Below are 18197 nucleotides of genomic sequence, written 5' to 3' on the forward strand. Positions count from 1 at the left end.
GCTGTCCTCAAAAAACATAAAATAAAATCACATCGTAGTATGTGCTATATGGACTTTTTTTTTCTTTTCTTTTGCAGTACGCGGGCCTCTCACTGTTGTGGCCTCTCCCGTTGCGGAGCACAGGCTCCGGATGCACAGGCTCAACGGCCATGGCTCACGGGCCCAGCTGCTCTGCGGCATGTGGGATCCTCCCAGACCGGGGCACGAACCCGTGTCCCCTGCATCGGCAGGCGGACTCTCAACCACTGTGCCACCAGGGAAGCCTTGGACTATTTTCTTAAAAAGCATGATGTAATGAGGTAGTGGGTGGCTACTTCCTGTCAAGCAGTCGCAGGGGAAGTACCATTTAAATTTGCGTGACAACTGGATAAAGCATGGTTCCCCATCATCATCATCGTCAACAATACAGATAGATCCTCTTAAAAACCTCCCAATACTCACAGTGAGGGAAATGCTCATTGTCAAGGCCCTTTAATAATGGGCAAATCATATCAACCCTCTTGGGAGAGAAAACATTCTAATGACCACAATACGTGGCTTGTCAGCAAGAAAAACAACCGTCCTCTCCGCTGCCAAGCACAGTTTTGGTTTCTTCGTCCTTCATCTGGTTTGGCTGACACTTACCCGCTGCTTGTGCACTTCTTTTACGAGTCTGAGGTCAGGCGTGCAGGGCAGTGCCGAGTCTCTGCCACAACACTACACCACACCGTCCTTCTCTGGAATCCATCCGTTTTTTACAACAAATCATTGTGTTTTGCAAAACTGAACAGCACGACAGGATGTAATGTTTGCTGCTACAATCAGCCCATCATGAGTATGCTCCTATGCTGCGTATGTGACGTTGTTCTGGATCCATTCAGAAACCAGCACAAATCATCACAATGGCAAACCGATGACGACTTCACGACCTAATTGCCTCCTCATCAGACGCTTAAACTTCCACTGGGCTGCCCCTTAAAGTAACTCAAGTGGGGTGTCTGCCAAGAGCCACTCTGCATATGCAAACTCAACCTGGGCCCTGAAGTCACTGAACAAGGACACGGTTTTGACAACAAGATTGTGCTGTGAGTCACAGTTACACTGACGCCCAGTGTCTGCTCAACATGAGAGACTTCCAAAGCTCATCTGATGCTGGTAGTAGCCCTCAGTTCAGGGAAGTATATATAAACCAACTTATTTTCTCTGGGTATTTTAAGCACAACATGCGCACAAAGTTGAATCAGAAGGAACAATTCAGGGCTTCCCTGGTGGCGCAGTGGTTGAGAGTCCGCCTGCCGATGCAGGGGACACGGGTTCGTGCCCTGGTCCGGGAGGATCCCACATGCCGCAGAGCGGCTGGGCCCGTGGGCCATGGCTGCTGAGCCTGTGCATCCGGAGCCTGTGCTCCGCAACGGGAGAGGACACACAGTGAGAGGCCCGCGTACCGCAAAAAAAATTAAAAAAAGAAAAGGGTAGACCTTTATGAAGTGATATGAAACAATTCTAAAACCAAAGGGCCACCATTCCTTATCTATGTATGTTGGTGGGGAGAGCTCGTCATCACTGGGACAGGTTTAAATACCGTCTATCCACACTCTGATGACTCTCAAATGCATGTCTGTAGCTCCAATCTCTCCCCTAAACCTCAGGCTCCTGTATTTCACAGCCTGCTCCCCACTTCCACCTAGATGTCCAGTAGGCACCCCTCATGTAACATGTACAAACTGGAACCATCGTTTCTCACACTCCACTCCCCAAAAGCTCTTCCCCTTCTAGGTCAATGGCTCTTCCATTCAACCCATTGCTCTGTTTAAAGAAGAAGAGAAACCTTTGAGACTACCTTGTTTCCTCTCTATCCTAAAAGAAAGTTCAACCATCAGCAAATCCTGTTGTTCAACATGTATCCAGAATCCACTTTTCATCACCTCCCTCCCCACCATCCTGATCCACATCATTAGCACTCACCTGGATGCCCAGATGACAGAAATAGTCCCTAACTCTGCTTCTTACTTGTACTCTCGCCTCACCCACCCCCAGTCCTTCCCAAACAGCTGCCAGAGTGCCCCCTTCAAGAGTAAAGCCAGCTTATCTCAGCTTTTCTCAGAACCCTCCAATGACTTCTCAACTGACCCCATGCAAAATACAAACTCCTGACCACGAATGAAAGGTCATATAGGACGTGGCTCCTACTTATTTCTAGACAACACCTCCTACGCCTCTTCTCATTTCATCTGCTTTAGAGTCACAGCTTTGTACTTGAACATGCAAAGCACAGAGCTGCCTCGGGGCCTTTGCACTTACTGTTCCCTCTGCCTGGAACAGATGTGGTACATATGTACAAAGGAATATTACTCAGCCATTGAAAAGAATGAAAAAATGCCGTTTGCAGCAGCATGGATGGACCTGGAGACTGTCATACTGAGTGAAGTAAGTCACACAGAGAAAGACTACTATCATATGATATCACTTATATGTGGAATGTAAAAGAAAAATGATACAAACGAACTTATTTACAAAACAGAAACAGACTCACAGACTTAGAGAATGAACTTATGGTTACCTGGTGCCGGGGGGAAGAATGGGGGGAGGGATACATTGGGAGTTTGGGATTGACATGTTATATGCTGCTATGTTTAAAATAGATAACCAACTAGGACCTACTGTATAGCACAGGGAACTCTCCTCAATACTTTGTAATAACCTAAATGGGAAAAGAATTTGAAAAAGAATAGATATACATGTATGTAAAAAAAAACCCAAAAAACTGGCCCTTAGAAATTTCCACTCCTCCCTTCCCCCCTCTCTCTGCCAGAGTATCACCTTATCAGAGCAACAAACCTCCTTCATTCTCTCTCCTTTACAATGCAGTCTCCTTCACAGCATTCACCAACTCCTGATACAGTTTTAGGTTTATTATCTATTGATGACTGTCTCATTCTCCATGACAATGAGTACACTCTTTGAACACAAGGACTGTTTCTTGTTCTCTGCTGTACTCCTGCTTCCTAGAACAGGGTCTGACACAAAGTAGATACTCAGACAATGAATGTACTTATTCACACATAGATACCTTTATATCTATTAAGGGATATGACGTTCCGGAAGGATGCAAAAGAAGCTGGTCGTGGGTTTGCTTCCGAGGAAGTAAACTGTGGACCTGAGATGACTAAGCGTGGGAAAGAGACTTACTTTACACTGTGTAACATTTTGTACAATTCTGTATCATGTGTGAATCAAATATTTTAATCCAAAAGCCTTCTATTGAAATCTTCAAAGAAATCATAGCTCTTTTCCTCAATTTGCATACCATTCCACGCACTAGTTTAAAGAACTCTGAAACTACGCATAAGGCACTGAGCAATATGTGTAAGTGGCCCCGCTCCTCCAAGAACAGGCTTGTAGAGAGGAAACATATTCCCACTCCACACACTGTCTTATAGGCCCTCCCCAGTCCCAGCCCTAAGCCCCTTGATCCTCACCAGATGCCACTTACTAGAAAATGAAAACGGGGGAATTTCAAAGGAGAGTAGAAAACAGGTCTCAAAGGAGCTTAACCTTAATTTCAAATTTCTAACCAGAGAGAATTACTCCAACGATCTCATGAATAGTAAACGTGTTTTGAACAGAATCTTTAAAATGTTAGGTTTATTCCTACAAATTCCAGACCAAATGCCTCTCTTAAAAGAGAACAATAGTCTTAGACAATACTTTTTTTAAAAAGACATAAACATCAAGCATGTGTTTGTGTAGTATGTGATCTGTCTACCCAGTCTGAGGTAAATCTATATTTCTGAGGTTTATCAAACACCCTTGTAAAGTTCTAGCAAACTTGTACTGTTTGGTGCTGGGAGTAATTCATTGAGATAATGACATTTGCTGCATTCTTTAGGGTTTTTTCTGCTTGATGAAGCACATTCATTTAATCAATACAAACCACTTAAAATGCTAATTGCTTCGCTAAGTGGCGGTAACCAAATCCTCTGGAAGCGAGAGGCAAATGCTGTTGAACAAGTTTTGTCATCATTGTGGGTTGATGACAGGAGCTATATCGTCCTGTCTGAACAGAGGTCTGCAGAGCGGCTCTTGCGCCCACCTTTCCTCCACCTACTGGACAGGTGCGCTCCCACTTCAGTTAGAGGAGTGATTTCTTAAAAGGATCCAGCTTTCTCCAGCGAGAGAGCTTAACCACATGTTCTTGCTTCCGTAAACACATGAAACACCGTGAACGTATCCTGCTGAGATGCATGTAAAGACTGGTTAAGGTCCGATATAATTAGACCAGGAGGGAATTATGGCTGCATTGACACCTCTGTTCTCAGCGCAATGTATGTTCACTGAATGATCGGTGTTAAGTCTTACTGCGGATTTTTGTATGTATAAAGGGCATCAAAGCACGCGGTCCCATGCTGTGCTCTCTCTAGCTCCAGTGCCATTTCTTCCAGGGACCAAGGAGCTGGAATCTCAGAGTCGCTTTAGAGCCATAGTTCTCAAAGTGTGGTCCCTGGACCAGCATCAGCATCACCTGAGAACTTATTAGACATTCAAATTCCAATGCCTCTGGGGCTTCCCTGGTGGCACAGTGGTTGAGAGCCCGCCTGCCGATGCAGGGGACACGGGTTCGTGCCCCGGTCCGGGAAGATCCCACATGCCGCGGAGCAGCTAGGCCCCGTGAGCCATGGCTGCTGAGCCTGCGTGTCCGGAGCCTGTGCTCCACAACGGGAGATGCCACAACAGTGAGAGGCCCGCATACCGCAAAAAAAAAAAAAAAAAAAAAATAATAATAATAATAATAATAATTCCAATGCCTCACCCACACCTGCCGAAACCCTGGAGGTGGAGCCCATCCACCTATGGCTTAGTGAGTCTTCCAGGTGACTCTGATGCCCGCAGAAGGTGGGGAACCACCGTCCCAGAGTCCACCTTTTCTGCTCCCTCACCTCATCACCGCCCAGACCACAGACACACACTCAGGCCCTAGACGTTCTCTCTCTTCTACCTCCAAAGCCTCCCAAATTTCCTCCTTCCTTTCAGCTCCCACTGACTCACACCCTGGCCTTTACGTTCCTGTCCTGGCTCTGCACTTACTGACTGTAAGCCACGGAGCCTCAATTTCTCCCTCCGTGAAATGGACCTAATATTGCCAATAAAATGCATACCATTACAAAGAATGAATGAGACCAACTTGGCAAACTTTTCTGTCAAGCGCCAAATATTAAATGTCTTTGGCTTTGCAGGCCATCCAGTCTCTATGGTACCAATGAACCTCCTCTTTTATTTCCATGTGAAAGCAGCCATAACGATGTAAAAATGGATTGGGTGTAGCGGTGTTCTAATAAAACTGTACTTACAAAAACAAGCACAGGTTAGATTTTGCTCGTCAGCCATAGTTTGCCAGCCCCTGAATCAGACCTAGGCTATATGACTTTAAACTACTCCCATGAGATATTTACTGTTGAATGAGAATACCAGGGGGTAGTTTCTTCAAACGTGTAATATGATCACGATTTTGTAAAATCAACAATGACCCCCAAATACCCATATCTGGTGTAGGTATCTATGTGTGTGTCTATCCACCTCTCTGTGTATGTAGATGTCGATTTCTGTGTAGGATTATATGGGTACAGAGGAAAACATGGAAAGATAAGTGCACACTTTTAAGTTTTAGGAGTTGCTACAGAGGGGAAAGAGGCATGCAAACCAATAATAAAAGGGAAAAAATAGAGCACAAATCATCTTCTACACAGTTATATTTTTGCAGTTAGTTAAAATTTCCATACATGTGTTTGTGTAAAAATAAATTAAATAGGATTCAAAAAACCAATCCCGATCTCCAAGGATAGTTGTGAAAATGAAACAAAATAAAGCATGCAGACACTCAGCGTCGAGCCAGATGGAGCTGCTCATTCCAACTTTAATTATCCCTCAATTAGACGAAGCCTCCGAACTCAGTTTTCCGTTCACGCTCTCCCTGCCTGCGTCCCTGCCTCCCCCTCACCCCTTTCAGTGAATTCTGCACTTGGCGTTCTTTGGTTCATTCACTCCCTCATTCCACGCATTTATATACTCGGGGCATCATTTACAAGGCATGCATTCTGCTGGGGGCTGGAAACTTAAATAAAACACAGAACCTCTGTTTCCTCCAGGATTTTATAGTAAATGGCCAGAGAGGTAGTTTAAAGCCCAGCTTAGGTTACATCACCGTCTGCCTTCACAATGGTGTCCCGTCCTCTACAAAACAGAGCAGACCCTCTTGTAAGCAGAGCTCTCCTTCCTGTGGTGGAGAAGATTCCACATCTATGCTCATATACCTAGTGTCTGGTGTGATTCGTATGATGGTACTTAATAAAAAGTGGCTGAATAACTGAGTCACTGATGGACACACTGGCTGACTTGACGGAAGAGATGAATCCATAAGTGGATGAGAAAATTCCCTCATCTTCCATCCCCTTGCCATCTTATCCTCTCTAACTCCCCAGTCAACATCAACAACGCAGGTGGACTTGGATTTAGTAGGTGCCAGACACGATGTCAGGAAACCACAGGCATTACGCCACCCAGCAAGGTATGTACCTAATACAACCCCCTCTTTCACAGGGAGGGGAACAAACACTACAGGTGGGGAAGTGATCTGCCCAAGGACACTGAGCTGGTAAAGATGCCCAGCCAGGATGTAAGACCTGGCCTCCTACTGCAGAGCTAAAGTTCATATCAGAATCCTGTGTAGGTCTCAAGAAAGCACAGAAGATGTTATGAAGACCTTAAAGGATGGGCTCATGTTCTGTTCATAGTGATAAAAGGCATCTGAATTTTGTAAATAAATTTTAGAAATAAAATTTTCAAAGCTTAGAGAAATGGCAGTCGAAGGAGGTGCAAGGAGATGGGAACACCCACAGAATCTCGAGGAGCAGAATCTCCCAGTGATCCTCCCAGCCCGTGGAGCCCTCACTGTCCCAGGGGCCTTTGCTCAAGTGAAAATCAACCATCTGCCAAACAGGTGGCCACCCTCGGCTTTCTCATGAAACCCGCGCTTCTGGGCTGCCGAATCCAGCTCTGACAGATGTTTGGCAGGAACCACCCAAAGAGCTGTCTTCACTTTCTCCAGCTCCTTTCCCTTGTTCTGACATTTGGAGCAGAAGTGATGGGTATTCCTATCATCAAAGTGTTACCGAGATATCACAGAATATTATTGAACTGTCAAGGAAATAGAGCGAGCAGAGGCTTACTTTTGAATGTTACAAACACACACACACACACACACACACACATACACAGAGAGAGAGAGAGAGAGAGAGAGAGAGAGAGAGACAAAAGAAAAAGTGAGCAGGAGAGAAAGTTTGCTAAGGGAAAAAATGCAGCAGACACTGCTTGGTGAGCAGAACTCTGGCTGAAACAATGCCTCCACTGTCGCCTGCAGCTTTGATAAAGCAGACTGTTAGTGGAATCAACCATTTGGGGCCAAATTTCCAAATACAGCATCTTGCTGAGCACCAGATGTGCTCAAATGGTTACTTGCATGGGGAATGAAAGTGATTTGCATCAATTTACTCGGGGCCATTTGAATTCTCAGCCATATGCATCAAATAGAATCATCCTTCCCTTTGCTTCTGGTAACTTTTTACAACTCCTTACCGAGGAAACCCTCTCCCCACCTGTACACCGAAATTAATAACCTCTGGGACTATTTCCCCCAGCCTCTCAGAGCAGACTTGCTTGGAACCTGCGCCTTGTCTTGGCACCGGGAGGGAATGGGATTTGGGATTCCGGCTTCATTTTCCTTTCTCTCTATGCTCATAAAATTGTCTATTCAACCCCTATTTTGCTCATTCAACAAAACTTTAGTAAACCCTGGGCCAGGCCCTGGGATGACTGCAGACATGTGGGGCCTAGTCCCCTCCCCTCCAGAGGCCCAAAGCCCTGAGGGGAGCAGCCATTTACTCGGAGGCCAGCTTTGAAAGTTGATGCAAAGGCAGATTTCCCTCGTGTTCAGAGTGAACCTCTAAACTCAACAGCTCACACTCAATAGAAGCAGGTGCTTTCGTGACAAGATGCCACGTGCACGTCGGAACTGGGACCAGTGAGGGAACGAGTGTCTATTGTTCACCTTGAGCAAGTTCATTGAGTGGAGTGGTGGGCTGGTGAGCAGGAAGGCCTGGACCGCACCCAGGTGCTGTGCTTTGTTTTGCTGCCCTTCGCATTGCAAAGTGGCTGTAGCGAACCCCGTGCATATTTACAAGCTCGTGCTGAGTGCTCGGCCCTGCTGAAGCCAAGCAGAAGGCAGAAGCCTTACCTCAGTCTGATGCTGCCATGCAAAACCTGTCCTATCTTCAGAGCTGGTTTCTCAACCTCTCGCAATTGACATTTTAGTCAGGTTGTTCTTTGCTGTGGACTATATGATCCTGTGCATTATAGCATGTTTAGCAGCACCCCTGACCTCTGTGCACTAGGTGCCAGTAGCATCCCACCTCCAGCCCCCTGTCCAGTGCTGACAGCCAAAAGAGACTTCAGCTATTGCCAAATGTCTCCTGGGATGCAATATCACTCCCCACTGAGAACCACTGGCTAAGGGTAAGTATCCTGGTTGCATCCTGTTTACATATGTTACCTAGGCATAACTCTTGACCAAGGCCAGCTTCAGGGGCTATAACTGTGCAGTCACACAGGGCCCCATGCTGAGAAGGGCCCCATGCTTGATTAGATGCTCTGCTATCACCATCTTGAAAATCTTAATAATTTTTGAACAAGGGACCCTGCATTTTCATTTTTGAACCAGGGCTACAAATTACATGGCCCATCCTGCTCTTAATAGGATCAGACTTGGCTCTCAAAAGCGTCCCAGCTTGGGAAAAAATTCCTACGGTCACCCTTCTGATTATACATAACAGAGCCTTTAAAAGCTCATCAGGTAATTTTTGCCTCATTGATCTGAAAAATACAAAAGCCTAGTTTACTCTTCTGTAACAGATCATACTGTGACACGCATACCTATAACGTGTTTGCATTTTCCATGATAAACTACAAGATGCGTATCTGCCCTGACATCTTCCCCAGTAAGAGCCAGAGAAATGGCCATAATCTTCCACAAAAAGAGATTATCAGGGAAACAAATGTCTTGGCAAAAATTTAAAGGACAAGAGGTATGTGTGGTTCTCCTAAACCAGGGGCTGCAAACTTGAATATCTAAATGGGTCATGCAGGTATCAGATATGAATAAAACCTTCTGGTTATTGAGATAACAAGAAATGACAAGAATTATAAAAAAACTGAAGAGCAGTCAGCATCTCAAAATGGTAGTTGCTATTCAATTTTGACTCAGGCAGGCACCGTGTTACCAGATATTCTCATTTTTTTCAAAAGACAGAAGTATTATTTTATGTGAAACCTTCCATTTTAAACATTGGGAACTAATTTAATCTTTAAAAAATATCATGTGTGCCAATACCTTGTAGACCAAACAAAAACTGGTCTGCAAGTGCCAGCTCATGACACCTGCCCTGCAATCTTTGACAATCCTAGCTCCTTTTCCCTGCTCTGGCCCTTTGAGACATCTACCTAAGTTTTCTTGCTGCCTGAAGGCAAGCCAGTAGATAACTTTACCCCTCCCTCTTGCTACTTACATATTGGAGGAGGATTTGTATTTCATGCTTGGACAGGTCAATGACTATTTGAGCAGGAACCTATAAAGTGGTCCATTTCCAGTTCTGCAGAAGCAACTGACTGAATCTCCCCCAAAATGTTGAAACTTCCATAGTTGGTGACAACCTCTCATCCTGGCACCTCCTCCAAATGCCCTCTCCATGCTGCGCTCTGGTGGTCCGATTCTGGTCACGCCCAATGCTTTAATATCATAAGAAAAAACAGCCATACAAGGCAAAGTATGTGTCTGCTGGTGCAACCAACAGCAGGAACCTCTACTGAAGGATGTCTATGGTGTCTCTAAAAGTGACTGATTCTGGTTAAAATCATAAGTGGCCTCTGATTTTACTGCTAGGTATTTGAGGTTATTGCTTTATCCTTTGGCAAACTCCTAGGAGAAGAAGTGAATCCACGTGGCTTGGAGGGAAGAGATTAGTTTAAGTAAGTGCATTTGTATCTAATGCCTAAAACCCAGGGTGTAGAGTGGGGGTCAGGGCAGGCAGAGCAGCAACCATACCTGGCCCCAGGAGCCTAAAATATTTACCATCTGGCCCTTTTCAGAAAATGCTTGCCAACTCTTCGTGGAAATGGATAAATCACTTATTCCCTAACTTCTCAAAATATTAGATTTAAAATGGTGCTGAACTGATTCCATTCATCGCTCAATCCCCATCACCGTTCCCCTCTCTGTCCTCTGCCATGATTGACATTGGGAAAACCATCTTCCTCAGCACTGCCCATCCGGTTGACCAGATGCACCCCCTGCTCTCATGTGAATAACAGGTTCACGTCATGACCTGCTGTCTTGCCATCATCACACTTTCAATTTACTGCCTACTTATGGAGCCCCCATTTTAAACATTAATGTTAGTTTTAGAGTTTGTAAACAAAGCTACAACCTGCGAGCGACATTTAATTTGTCTCCTTTTCCCACAGAGGCACAGCCAGCAGCTACATAATGACCACGGAAAGGCTACAGGAGCTTCCGGCTTGGAGAGATATTGTATGAAGTCGGGCAGCATTTAATAACCAGGTGAAAGGACCATTAAAACGTACCACTGCACCTTGCAACTTATTAGGTTGTCTTAAGAGACTCAGAAGATGACATCTTCCCCCAAATGTATAGGAACAAAAGTCACAGCAAGTTTAAGGAAGAAGCCTGAGTTGCATCTGCATCTATCCTGTCTAAAGAAACAGTTTAGCCCGTCTTGTCTATTATTTAATGTAGGTTAATAACACTTAGCCTCTTTTACTTTCTCATGAATTTGTGAAGAGTGCTTTGTGACCTATAATTCCGTTAATTTTATTTTATCTGAGTAAGTAGAGCACGGTGGCTAAAGTGTGGACACTGGAGCCAGCAACACCTGGATTTAAATCTTGGCTCCATCACTTCTAGCTGTGGGTCCACACTTCAAACTCCTTAACTATAAAAATGGGATGACAGTGCCCAGGTTGATGGAGTCACGTTGAAGATGAAATGTTAATTCAAGTCTAGTGCTCGGAAGAGTGCCTGGCACACAGTAAGTTCTCAATGAATGTCAGATTCATTATCACCTCCAGCAGCAGCAGTCACAGTAATGCACAGCTGACTCTGGTTCATCTGAAAACTCAGCTCAGGCACAAACTTCTCCAAAAAGATGATCTCATCCCTTGATGGAGACCCCATTTCTAGCACCTGCAAACTTCCCTACCAAGCTTTTAAAACTCGTTCTTTCTTATCCTGCATTTTTATGCATTCAAGTGGGAGAATCCTTCCTCTTTCTCACCAGTATATCCATTCAGTTTGCCATATGCCAGAAGTTCAACTATTTCTGTTCCCGTAAATATTATTATGTAGCTACAGTTTTTAAAAAATTAATGGAGGGCTTCCCCCATGGCGCAGTGGTTGAGAGTCTGCCTGCCGATGCAGGGGACGCAGGTTCGTGCCCCGGTCTGGGAGGATCCCACATGCCGCGGAGCGGCTGGGCCCATGAGCCATGGCCGCTGAGCCTGCGTGTCCGGAGCCTGTGCTCCGCAACGGGAGAGGCCACAACAGTGGGAGACCCGTGTACCGCAAAAAAAACAAACAAACAAAAATTAATGGAAGAGAAAGACAGAGAAGTATAAAAGCCCCTTCTCAGAGCCTCAAACCCCAGTCCTGCTCCCCAAAGGTAACCAACATTACCCAGTACATTTGTATCCCGCCGGAAGTTCACTCTCTGTGCTGACAAAGCACATGTGAGTATGACTGCGAGTGTGGGTGTGAGTGTGTCGGACTCCACCTACTGTCCTGCCTCTTCCTCATCCATGTGCTTCACACAAGTTCGATAGTACCAAGTGTGACCCTACTTAGCTGCCTCACTTAATTCCTGTTACATCATGTGCCATAACTTATCTAATTATCCCCTTCGGGTGATGTCTCTGTTACACACAAGCTCCCCAAGAACGGGAACTTCATCTTCTTCAATCACTTCCCCAGCACCCTGCGGACAGCAGGGCTTAGCAAGTGTTTGTAAAACAGCGGAATGTAAGCAAAAAGGAATAACTCTCTCCATTTGTGTCCACATCATCTTTGCTTCTGGTAGTACATTTTTAGAGTAAATTCCTACATGTACTATTGCTGAGTAAAGAGACATGTGAATTGAATTTTGATCAACAGGGACAAATTGCCCTCTAAAGGGCACCAGAGCAAATTGAATCACAGGATTATACTGTTGCATGTTTTGAAGGGTTTAAATCATAACTTCTTATCTAAATTTCAAGCTCCTTTAAAGATGCAAAAAAATTTTTTTTACATCTTTGCAAAGATCTACTTTGCAAGCAGGAGATAGATGTTCAGTAAAAGATTTTTGAATTATAATTAATATACCAGGCTATGAAAAGGGAGTGGATATTCAGGAGTGAAAAAAAGTTGATAACTGCTTTAAGTAGTACACTAAAAAAAAAAAAAAAATCTGTAAGTTAACGCAATTAACTAGAGCTCATAAACAGAAGAAGAGGTAAAAACTGATTTCTTGTGGGTGGATGAGTGCGGACAGAGTTGTGAGAACACTGTTTCTACACATAAAATCCCAGCAGGTGTGGGTCTTTTTCGGTGTGAGTTGTAGTGAAATTGATTCTATGCTTTCTTCGATGCCCTCTACATGAAAAGAAAAAAGTGTAGACTATCATTTTTTTTTTCTTTTCGGTACACGGGCCTCTCACTGCTGTGGCCTCTCCCATTGCGGAGCACAGGCTCTGGACGCGCAGGCTCAGCGGCCATGGCTCACGGGCCCAGCCGCTCTGCGGCATGTGGGATCTTCCCGGACCTGGACACGAACCCGTGTCCCCTGCATCGGCAGGTGGACTCTCAACCACTGCGCCACCAGGGAAGCCTTAGACTATCATTTTTTTAATTAGGTTGAATATAAATTACTTTGGTTTGCAAAACTGTAGAAGAGTTCCACTTGAATTCTACAAATTCATTAAAAAAATTTATTTGCAAAACCAAGTCTGGAAGTAAATCAATTAAACAACAACAAAAAAGAGGGGACACAGAAAGACCTCAGATTAAACTCTCAAACGTGGGAGCACGGTCAGGACTGCAGAGGATGGGGGAGACGTCACCCTGGGGCCTGAATGTCACCCCCAGTGCAGCCCGGCCCTGCAGCCCCCAAGGGAGCTGCTAAATTGCCACCATTCTCCACCTTGTCACTCTCGCCTTGAAGGAAATTCTGAAAATGACAGGCCCGGTCGTGGAATGAGGAACATCTCCACACTGCCACTCCTTGTTCCAAAATTAGACTCTGTTATAGACACTGATCTCCAAGGTGGCAAAAATAGCTGGCTGCTCGGGGGAGTCCCAAACTGCCCCGGCAGAGTTTCCCTGTAGCTGCTCCAGCAAGGCAGCTGGCAGCTCGTGAGCAAACGAGTTCCTGCGGCTCCATCTCATTCAACAGTTAGTCCTTCCCCTAATACCCCAGGCCCGCCCACCCTCTTCTACACCCTATTTAGAATGAATCATAATTCACTGAATTTAAAAAGAGAGGAGGTGGGGCAAGAATTATGAGAAACATGATTGCTACCTGGTCCCAAAAGTACCAAAAGAAACGAGATTTCTTATAACAGTAATTTTTAAACATATACTCTGAGTTGATGTGTATTTCTGAAAGGTACTCTGATATTCAGGGTAATTTGAAAATGCTAAGACAGTTCTCAGTGCGGATATAAGAGAAACAGAAGGGCTTTAAAACCCTTCTGGGGAGTAAGGCATTGTGGCCAGAGGTAGAGGTTTAGGAACCAAATAAAAGGATCCTGCATTTCTGGCTCCAACAGTAATGAGCTCTATGGCTGTGGGCAAGTGACTTAACCACTGTGAGCATCTGTTTTCTCGTCTATAAGGTCTGGAGAGTGATTCCTTCCAGGTCAAGCGTCATGAATAATACTCCCTTGAACTATAAGACCCATGGGATCATGGGCTTTACCTGTCAATTACCGTTATATCCTACAGCACATAACAGCATATTACGTCCGCAATAAACATATTTGAATGAACTAATAAATGAGAACGAATGAATAAGTCTACTTCACAGAGATATCATGGTGATTAGAGAAAAAGCGAGTAAAGTGCCTGGCTTGATAAGTGGTATGGTTGTCGTTGCCAAAGAGCCTGGCATTTAGCAGATGCTTCACAAATAAATGGCATTATTAGCAACACATCATAAAGCAGGAAACATACTTAAAAGGTAAAATCAAAGCACTAAATAAACATTATTCCAGAAGTTTGCATGGTATGGGGACAGACACTAAGGTGGCCCCCTGATCTCCTCCTCTAAGTGCACACACACCCTTGTGTGGTCCCCTCCCTCTCGTGACCGTGGGAAGGACTTGTGACTTGCTTCCAACCAATAGCCTATGACGGGATGATGGGATATCACGACCATGGTTAGGATACATAGGATTGTGGCCCCCATTTTTTTTTTTTTTTTTTTTTTTGCTGTACGCGGGCCTCTCACTGCTGTGGCCTCTCCCGTTGCGGAGCACAGGCTCTGGACGCGCAGGCTCAGCGGCCATGGCTCACAGGCCCAGCCGCTCTGCGGCATGTGGGATCTTCCTGGACCGGGGCACGAACCCGTATCCCCTGCATCGGCAGGCGGACTCTCAACCACTGCGCCACCAGGGAAGCCCTGTGGCCCCCGTTTTGCAAGAAGAGTCTTGCTGGCTTTGATGAAGCAAGTGGCTATGTTGGGAAGCCCACATGACAAGAAGCTGAGGGTGGTCCCTGGGAGCTAAGGATGGTCTCCATCCACTAGCCAACAAGAAACTGAGGCCCTTGATCCTGCAGCCCCAAGGAACTAACTTCCACTAACAGCCACTGTGAGCTTGTGAGTGGGTCGTTCCCCAGTCTAACCTTAAGATGAGACTAGAGTATCTCAGCCTTGTGAGAATCTGAAGCCGGGGCCCAGGTAAGCCATGGCAACATTCTTGACCCACGGCAACTATGAGATAACTTACGTGTGTTGTTTTAGGGTGCACAGTTTGTGGCACTTTGTTACACAGCAACAGAAAACTTATACATGTCGTAACATAGGCAGGACATCAATTGGCCACAGCATGGCTAGCAAATGCCCAGGGAAGGACCACTTGCTGAGAGACAATGGAGAGTGGTAGGGGCTGCGGAGAACTGAAGATCCATCCCCATTCTACCTAAAGAGGGAAGGCACCACCAGGCATATCCGATGGTTGCCACATTGGGGTGTGAGATCAGTGTGGTCTTTTCACTTTTTAAGATATTACAGAAATCTGAGTTTTATGTGAAACCTCTTAACTTTTAAATGTCAGCCATTAATTTGGAATTTTTAGAACAGCAGTGACCTGATCTCACGCAGGGCAAAGAAAACGTGTCTAGGGGCTTGATTCCGAGATAAAGTATAAAGTGGGGTTATCCCAGCACACCTGCTCCAAATTGGAGCCCCACTACTTCCAAGCTGGTGGTGCTGGGCCCTCCATCCAAGGGTCATTGGGAGGGTTAGAAAGTACACACAAAGTCCTTAAAATATTGTCTACTACAGAGTAGAGACACAATACATTTTTATTATCTTTGGTATTATTGTATTCGTCACCTATAGCTGTTGTAACAAATTCCCACAACACTGGTGGTGTACAACCACACAAATTTATCCCCTTATGGCTCTGGAGGCCAGAAGTCTGAAATCAGATTCACTGTGCTAAAGTCAAGGTGTCAGCTGGGCTGGTTCCTTTTGGAGGTTCCAGGGGAGAATCCATTTCCTTGCTTTTTCCAGTTTCTAGAGGACACCTATATCCTTTGGGTCACATCTCTTTCTACCTTCAAACCATCAGCACAGACCCTTCAAAAATCTGTCTGTCCCTCTGCTTCCATCGCCACATCACCTTCTGTCTGGCTCTCACTCCCCCGGCTTCCTTCTTACAAGGACCTTGTGATGACACCGGGCCCACCTGGATAATCCAGGACAATCTCCCCATCTCAAGAGCTTTAACTTAATCACATCTGCAAAGTCCCTTTTGCCATATAAGGTAATGTTCACAGGTTCCAGGGATTAAGGTAGGAAAGATTTGGGGGAGCTATTGTTCAGCCTATCGCAATAATGACGACAATGATGATGATAATAAAATAAAAGTTATTATTACTATCTAACCCACAAGTCTCCTCTTTCTGACTTCTGGGATTCAAGGTCTTAAGTCTGATCCAAACCCCTTCACTCAAGGCTGCAACTTCAAACTGTCATGCATTCCACAGTGAAGCATTCTGTCTTGGGAGTTAGTGGCAGCTAACAGTGGGTTAGGGTTTCCTAATAATGAGGTCAGCTTCACCATCTTTCTCCATTCGTGACCTTGACCATCTCAGAGAAGCAAGCCAGTAGTGGCATAAAGGCAATTCCTAGTCAAGAATAGAGCCAATCCGTGTGGATCCACTCCCAGGGACCAGAAAATGCAAAACTCTAACTTAGGGGTTTTAGTATCACCTTCATTTGTTTCATTTTAGTACAGTATCTCTTTTCTCCCCTAATCAGAGATGGATTGAAGGATGTTGATTTTTAAGCATTTCACAATCCCCAGTTTAACTTCCTTGAGATTCAGATCCCGTTCTGAAGCTTACTCATTTCCATCTAAAACAGGATGTGTTTACTTTTAAAATCATTCATTTTATAGAGCTTGTTAAGCATACAGCAAATTAAGAGCAAACAACATTATATTCCAGTTAAATCTGCAAAAGGATGATCTGAACGAATTACTCATACTCCTGATTAATTTTTAGTGGAAGTAATGAGGAGGCTGTAAATGGAAAAACATGTGCGTGCAGAACCTGCTTTTCAAGTAGATAACAATGTATGCTATTCGATGGCTTTACAAAAAGGTAACCTTAAAAAAACTTCTTCAGACCTTTAAAGGCATCTTGTGGAGCTCACAACTTTAATGCAATGCCATTGCCCTGTAAATTCAAAACAACTTGAATTCTCCTCCCTCCCTCCTCCTCTGCTTTTGCTCGCTTTTGCTTTACAATGGCAAAGTTAAACAGTTGCAGCAGAAACCATCTTTGACCACAAAGCCTAAAATATTACGATCTCGCCCTTTACTAAAGTTTTGCCGATCCCTGCTCTAAAATCCCAGAGCGCCGCATGCACAAGTAGTTCGGGAATAATCTGGGGATGCTTTGGGGTAGATCATACTACATGTTTTTCCCATCTTTAAATCCAACCACCCCACATGGTTAAATCATAACTTTTCAAACGGCCCAACCCAGTTCCTTTTGGTTTTGAAGATTTCTTTCCAGATGTGAATCTCTATGCATGTATTTGCAGCCACACTGCATGATTTGCATTACTTAACTGTTGTACATTCATTTCGGATTTTGTAAATTTACTGTTCTTAAAGAAGAAACTCATGAATCATAATTGTCTGTACAATGCACAGTCCCTGGCACTAAGCAATGAAAAGAGGAGGGGTTTTGAGAGAGCCTTTACATACGCTCATGTGTATTTGTGTTTGCAGTGTTTTTATACATTGATGACTATGAAGGTTTATCCACTAGAGATGGCAAATGCATGGCTGTGGGCAGGATGAAGTCTTACAGGTAGGTTTCCTTTGTCCCACAAAGCATTACTGGTTTTTGTTGTTGGTTTCAGCTGGAATTAATTTCCAACAGTTACAAACGGGAAGACTATAAACAGTCAAATTCTTGACTAATCTGGAAAAAATCAAGAACTCTCCTACACGGAAACCACGATCTCATGTCGACAGTTGTCTGGTCTTGAGCTTTTGATATTTCACCCCAGTTTACTCTCAGCCCTCTTCTCTCACCTTCATTTTCTCTCTGACCTCTGCTGACATTTGAAATGACAACTTCTGCTACAGTTAAGAATATTATATATATATCTACAGATAGATAACCCACATAGCTGTGTCTATAGATGTCCATACATATCCAAATTGATTTTAATGTACATACACACACACTGCAATGGACTAAATATTGTGTCCCCCACCCCCAAATTCATATGCTCAAATCTTAACCCCCAAAGTGATGGCATTAGAAGGTAGGGCCTATGGGAGATGCTTAGGTCATGAGGGCAGAGCCCTCATGAATG

At 44.6% G+C, this 18197-nt stretch overlaps 1 protein-coding gene across 1 annotated transcript in view; it reads right to left on the bottom strand.

Annotated features, from left to right (window-relative positions):
• DOK5 (docking protein 5) overlaps nt 1–18197 on the bottom strand; it is a 139217-nt gene that overhangs the window by 15231 nt on the left and 105789 nt on the right. The gene's annotated exons all lie outside the window — the stretch shown is intronic.

This window comes from Mesoplodon mirus, assembly GCF_964341445.2.
Source record: "Mesoplodon mirus genome assembly, chromosome: 15".
In the NCBI taxonomy this organism is placed as follows: domain Eukaryota; kingdom Metazoa; phylum Chordata; class Mammalia; order Artiodactyla; family Ziphiidae; genus Mesoplodon; species Mesoplodon mirus.